Source organism: Lactuca sativa, chromosome 8, assembly GCF_002870075.4.
Source record: "Lactuca sativa cultivar Salinas chromosome 8, Lsat_Salinas_v11, whole genome shotgun sequence".
Taxonomy (NCBI): Eukaryota; Viridiplantae; Streptophyta; class Magnoliopsida; order Asterales; family Asteraceae; genus Lactuca; species Lactuca sativa.
Window position 1 is genome coordinate 114,944,520 of NC_056630.2, and position 7,294 is coordinate 114,951,813.

The following is a 7,294-nucleotide window of genomic DNA, read 5'->3' on the forward strand; positions in this document are numbered from 1 at the left end:
TAAGCACAATATCTCAACTCATAATAAATAAAAAAAGAATACATATCAGCCATGACATCGGGTGCTGCGCGGACCTCCTCCGCTGTCAACTGAAAGGCTCTTCCGCGAGCCTTCGGTGCCTCGGCCTTCACTGGTCGGGCCTCGGTAGCTCTAGCTGCAGCAGGTGTAGATCCCTGTGCTGATCCCTGAAGTAGTTGTGGGCACTCGACCTTCCAATGGCCAGTCTGGTTGTAGTGAAAGCAAACTGCAAACCCCTTAGGGCAATCCTTCGTGAAATGCCCCTCATTGCCACACTTGTAGCACACCCCTGCCCTGCACACCCCCTTATGTCTCTTGCGGCACTTCCCACAGGTGCGACCCTTCTGTCCCCCAGATCTCGAATCAGCGGGCTTTGCCCGATTGGCTGCCGACTGTGGCTGAACCGGTCGCCTGTCCCTCCTCTGAGACTCGGACTCCTCCTTGGCCTGAGTCTCTAGCTCAATCTCCCTCTTTCGGGCATTTTCCTGGAGCTCGGAAAATGTCCGGTATGACGATTTCTCCACGAACTCACGAATGTCCCTCCTTAGAATGCTCAGATATCGACTCATACGTGCCTGCTCGCTAGACACGTGATCAGGGCAAAATAACACCCTCTTGTGAAACATCCGTGTAATCACAGTCACAGACTCTGTCCCCTGCTTGAGGGACAAGAACTCATGGGCCAACCATTCCCTCTCCACCGGGGGAACATACTCATCTCGGAACATGGTGGTGAAGCTTTCCCAGGTCACCGCTGTAATCTCTGCGGAAGTGAAATCGGCCGTCACAAACTTCCACCAGTCCTTCACTCCCAAGCGAAGCTGGTTCAGCGCGAACTGTACTCTCACATGCCCCGGACAAGAACAGATGTAGAAGCATACCTCGATGTCAGAGATCAACCTCATCGTGGCTATCGGATCCTGAGTCCCATCAAACTCTGGTGGCTTCGTGTTGCCGAACTCTTGGTACAACAACGAGTCACCCCCCTATGGCCTTGAGGCAGCGACAGCTGTAGCGGCTGCAACAGCAGCCGCCTCAGTAACAATAGCATATCTCTCGTCAAACGTCTCAATTAGTGTGGTGTTGATAGACCCAAACATATCCGAAATGGCCTCCCGGATCGCCGCAGCCACCTCGTCATGAATCATCCGACGAATCTCCTCGTCGCTCATGCCGCTGCTCTCTGGTGTGTGGCGTGTCCCAACCATGATGTCTCTGAAACACAACACAAAAGAAATTAGATATTTTCTTGAGTATACTCGCACTCGGTACTCAACCCTACTTGTTCCTTGGTACCATAAGTATTCTTGCTTGGGCTGCTCACTGATCCGGTTTTTCCAATAGTACGGGCCCTATACTACCTTCCACACTGCATCATTATTCACCCCAAGTCCTCCTCCTAGGATCCCAAATCACAAGTACACTATAATTCGCTGAACACAGGCAACCCTCCAGTAAACCACTCATAAGCTCCTCGCTGCTACCTACTCACTCTCGAAGTAACTTATAGTAGCAGTAATCTCCTAGGCTAAGGCATCAAAAATCAGGCCACTCTAGTCCTAGATATAAATACCTAGCCTACTCTAGCATGCATAACATATCACATAATATCTCAAAACACATAATGTAAGGTTATTTTGGGAAATCACCGTTCGGGCGCTGGCTGATCGTACACACTGCTCCGTTTTGCTTGTCTCAAAATCTTTTACTCTTTTAATTTTTTTTTTCAAATCCTCAGTTTGAGTTCAGATACACCCAAAGGTGCATCCGAATCCCTCAAACCAAGGCTTTGATACCAACTTGTAATGATGTGAAAATTTGAAACAATTTTTCATGTTTCAATCATAAAATATCTCATACAAATCATCTCAAAACTCAAGTGTATCAAATGTTATCACGTAAAAACATATCCCAAAATCTCAAATACAAAATTCTCTGTCAGTGTGTACAAATCATGTCGGCGCCTTCCCGCGATCCTCGTTGGTGCCTGGAACACAAATCACATAACACGGTAAGCATAAATGTTTAGTGAGTTCCCCATACAGCACATAAGCCACTCGAGGCTATAACTCGGTTTGACCCTCCGATCAATGTGTCTCAGTGGGACCCTCCGGTCCCGTAGCTCGTTGGACCCTCTGGTTAGGTCTGATCAAGGACCCTCTGGCCTCATGAGTCGTTGGACCCTCTGGTCCGGTCTATATAACACATAAAATACATATAACGCAATGCACATAAATCTCAAACATACACATACACATAAGACCCTCCTGCCTGCACATAGATACCACTCTAGGTAATGTATAGTGAGAAGACTCACCTTGGGTATTCTCGGAAAGTCTCGAACTCAAAATATAGTCTAGCCTCCGCCTAATCCGCCTAATCACATAAAGTAATTTACCGCTAATTAACAACGATTCTCAAAGGCTATGCTAGTCCCTTCCTATAATCTCTTAGAAGGGGAAAAGACCATTTTACCCCTCCAATTGTCCAAATGTCCAATTGATGACCAAACCCTAAAAGTCAACAAAATTTAACAGAGGGCAGTACGCGGGGCGTACCAATTCTGTATGCGGGGCGTACCCCGTCTTATCCAGAATCGAGGATCTCAACCCCTACGCTGCGTGTTCTGGGATTTACGCCCATCGTAAGTCCCAGTTTCATGCTCTTAATGGTTTTTGGTCTGAAACGGTTAATACACAAGCTCATATTCCAGATCTAGTCCTTCTAATGCCTCTTAACCCATAAAGTCGAAGCCTTTAAGCCTTTTCATGGCTGTAAAGGTCACTAATCACTTCAGACTCTTATCCTCTTTCCTCATTAAGCCCTTATCTCATGCATGACTCAATATTAACGATCAAGATTGGATTTTTATGGATCTACAACACATTTTATACTGAAATGGGGCAGATCAAGGCTTATGGAGACCATTTACTCATAAAGTCTCCATCTTTGGGACAAAAACCCTAAAAATGACCCAATGCACAAATCCAAAAAGGTTAAGAAAGCTTTGAGCTTTTTACCTCCAAATGACGCTTCAACCTCTGTAAAGCTTAGATCCAAGGCTTGCAGTTCAACTATAGCTTCTACAATGGCCCTTCTTCTCTTCAAAATCTGACAAGAAAACTTTATCAAGCTCAAACACACACACACACAAGCTCAATAATGAGGGTTGGCTCTTTTAGGGTTTCACTCACTGGAAATGGTGGCTGGGATGGATGTCATAGCATTCCTTTTATAGTGCTCAAGTCTCAATTAGGGTTTCTTGTCTGAGCCCAGTACGCCCAACGTACACTATGGTACGCCCAGCGTACTCATTTGCAACAATATTCTTCCATGGACTAGTTTTGGAAAACTTGAAAAAGAAGAGGGATTAAATAGCAATACCTGATTTCTGGATGTTACACATGACATTACATTTTATAACATCATATTACTAAAACCCTAATTTTTAGGGTTTTCACCTTATTTAAAGACCTTAACACCCCCATTGTGGCCTCCCTCATTGCCTCCCATAGTCCAAAAGACCCTAATTCGTGATCTTGAGCTTTGTGAGTGCGTGTGAGTGAAAAAGAAGTGATTTCTTGGTGTTTTCTTAAAGGAGGGAAAGCTAGAAGCACTTGGTTGAAGGAAGGAGCTTTGGATCCAGAAGAAGAACTCCATTTCCAGCTCATTTGAGGTATAAAGTATGTACCTTATATATTCATCTACTAGATCCGTTCATGGAGTATTTTAGGGCTTTAAGGAACCATTTTTGGAACCATTCATGGACGCAAGCATGTTCGGGGTCAAGATTTCAGATCCAGAGTCTTTGAGGGATTTCATGGCATAAAGGTGCCAAATTTATGGCCATGGGAGTCCCATGCATCATATGAACCACTTTTTAGGGCTATTTTAGCTAAATAGCCCATGCGTGAACGTAAACTTTATAACTTTACATGTTATATCGGCCCTAGGAGGCCATATCTATGTTTTGGATGCATTAAGCCCAACTTGAATCGGCTATATGGAATTAGACTTTGGGAGACTCGACGAGTCGTTCTTAGGACTCGTCGAGTTGGGTCGTGGTTCCCCAACCTTTTTCAGTTACCGAGCAATCTTGTTGAGTCTAGAAGATGACTCAGCGAGTTGGACGTGTTTTTGGACTTAAAGATCAAAGAACTCGACGAGTCCAAGGATAAACTCAACGAGTTGAGAGCAAAATGCCCCAACTGATATGAGGAGAAACTCGACGAGTTCAAGGATGAACTCGGCGAGTTGTGACTGAAATACCCCGACCCTATATGAAGGAGAACTCGATGAGTCCAAGGAAGGACTCGACAAGTTCAAACGGAAAGTCCCAATTCTATCATGAGGAGAAACTCGATGAGTTAGATCGCGATTTCGAGATTCTCTGAATCATGGAACTCGACAAGTTGACAGACCAACTCGGCGAGTTGAGTCAACCAGAATGTTGACTTGGACCAGAAGGTTGAATTTAAACAGGGTGTTGACCTTTGACTTGACCATTGACTAGAGTCGACCCAAAAGGGGTTATAAGTTTGAAAGAGTAATTAAGAGAGATGTTATGTGTAAGATTTTGAGGAGAGTTGATCCTAGCATCGAGGACAGTTCAGTTACTTCACAACTTTGAGGTGAGTTACCTTCCAGTAGAAGTGGGTCTAAGATACCAAGGCCGGCCCACTAGTAAGAGTTATAGTAGAGATGATTGTCTTTATGATAATTATCTAGTATGTCACTATCTGTTATGTTTATGTGCTAGTAGGCTTTGATGTTATGTGATATGTGATAGGAGGGGTAGGATAGACCCCAATACCGGTCAATAAGGCCGAAGGGGTAGGCCTACACCATGATATGCTAGGCAAGGTATCGATCGAAAGGATCGAAGGGGTATGCCAGCACCATGATATGCTAGGCTAGGTGTCGGTCGATAGGACCGAAGGGGTAGGCCAACACCCTGATATACTAGGCGGTTATCGGTTGAAAGAGACCTAAGGGGTAGTCCAGTACCCGAATATGTTAGACAGTATGTATATTATGTGGTATGTGGTATGATGGGGGGGGGGACTCACTAAGCTTTGTGCTTACAGTTTTTAGTTTTTGTTTTAGGTCCTTCTTCTTCGAAGGGAAAGGAGCCGACACGGTAGCGGCGCATCACACACATGATTTTCCGCACATGAGATTCATGGGATTTGTACTCTGACATTTTTAATATTTTATGATATGGTTTTGATACATGTGACCTATGGTTTTTATGAAATGAATTAACTCGATGACGTTTTCTTATAAATTGTTTTATAAATCGCTATATCAAAAATGAAAATTTGGTCTTGAATTTTGGGATGTTACGAGTTGGTATCAGAGCCTTGGTTTGAGGGATTCGGACACACCTTCGGGGGTGTCTGGGCTCAAATCGTGGGTTTGAAATATTTTACAAGAAAATAGTTTTTCAAAATTTAAAATAAAGAGTTTTGAGAACGAACAAGGTGTGTGATGCATGCAATCAGCCGAGCTCAAGTAAGTTTTCCCCAAGATACCCATACATGTTATGTTATGATATGATATGATTATGAGAACTACATGCTAGATTAGGGATGAGGATCTAGGAAGGATGCCTTATATGCCTATTGTATGTGTATGAGAACTGCATGCTAGATTAGGGCTAAAGATCTAGGAAGATGCCATATGTGCCTGCTATATGTGCTTATTGAATTTCATGCTAGAACTTATTAGTCAATGATAAGATGCCCTGAATAGGATATGCTTGGTTTTGTTAATCAATGCTTGAATGCTGCTTGTTTTGTGCTTTTAGGTAGCCCTGTCGAAAATACCCGATACCCGAATTACCCACCCGATTTTTTCGGGTATCGGGTAAATTTTTCCGGGTAATCGGGTTACCCGATTTTTTTCGGGTCGGGTAAAGGGTACATTTTTTGGGTTTTGGGTATACCCGAATTACCCAAATTATTTTTAAAATTCTTTTTTTTGTAGAGATTGTACTATATAGCAGGTATTTGATCACGCTTAAACCAACTATCATTATTTTAAAACATAAATATATTTATTATGACAATACGACACTAACAATATTAAAAGTAATTTTTATATATCATCACGTTCTTTAAAAATTTACTGTTTTTTAGATTATAGTTTTTATTGCAACTAACAAACTCATTATCTTGACGAAACTTCAGAACATGGCAAAACTTATGGCTACATTTATCTTAAACATTTTAAACTTTTAAATTTAGATCTTTAGGTATTTGTTTTTTTTTAAATCTTATTAGATTAGATTAAGTTGTTAAAAAATTACTTGATATCTCATGTATTATTGACTAAAAAATGTCAATGTTCAAAGTTTGAGTAACTTCATTTATGTCTCGTTTGTTTATATAAACAAGACTTATAAAGCACGACGTATTTATTTCATTAAATTTATTTTCAGGTGAAATTCAATATATATATATATATATATATATATATATATATATATATATATATATATATATATATATATTTCGGGTAATACCCGAATTACCCAAACCCGACCCGATACCCGAATTACCCAAACCCGAATTACCCGAATTTAGTTTGGGTAGGGTAACGGGTAATTTTTCTAACATGAAAAACCCGAATTACCCGACCCGAATTACCCGAAACCCAAAAAAATTACCCGGTCAACACCCCTACTTTTGCGAGGACTAAATAATTTCAGAAGGTTAGGTCTAGCCTATTTCGCAGCTCTTGTTTGAGTCCAACCATTATAGGGTAGGACCTCTCATTCAAAGAATTATCTGGTCTTAGTGATATGTAATGGTATTCGCGATTTAGTTAGGTAAAGGTAGCAGGGATTTCTTATGCAATTGATGGCGGAGAGTAGGTTGGAGAGTTACTGTAGTGACAAAGAACATGGTTTGGCATGCGGAATTAAAGCTTGCATAATTGAACATGGTGATTTGGGTGTTTAAGAGATATATTGAATGTATATGGTGTTACACAAAAAGGATCTAGATCTAGACTACATAATTAACACACACTTACACACTCACTTTTACATCTCTCAAGCACACCTCTACAAGTGGACAAACCCATTATTTATAGAGGTGTTTACATGTCTCTCTCTCACTCTCTAACAAATGGGTCTAAAGGCTAAAGCACCACATGCAAGTGGGTTTTACAAAAGTCAAACATTTACAAAGTCATGAATGAATAACTTTACAACCCCAACATTCTCCCCTTCAAAGTTAGGAATGAATGACCCACTTCAAATCTTCCAAAA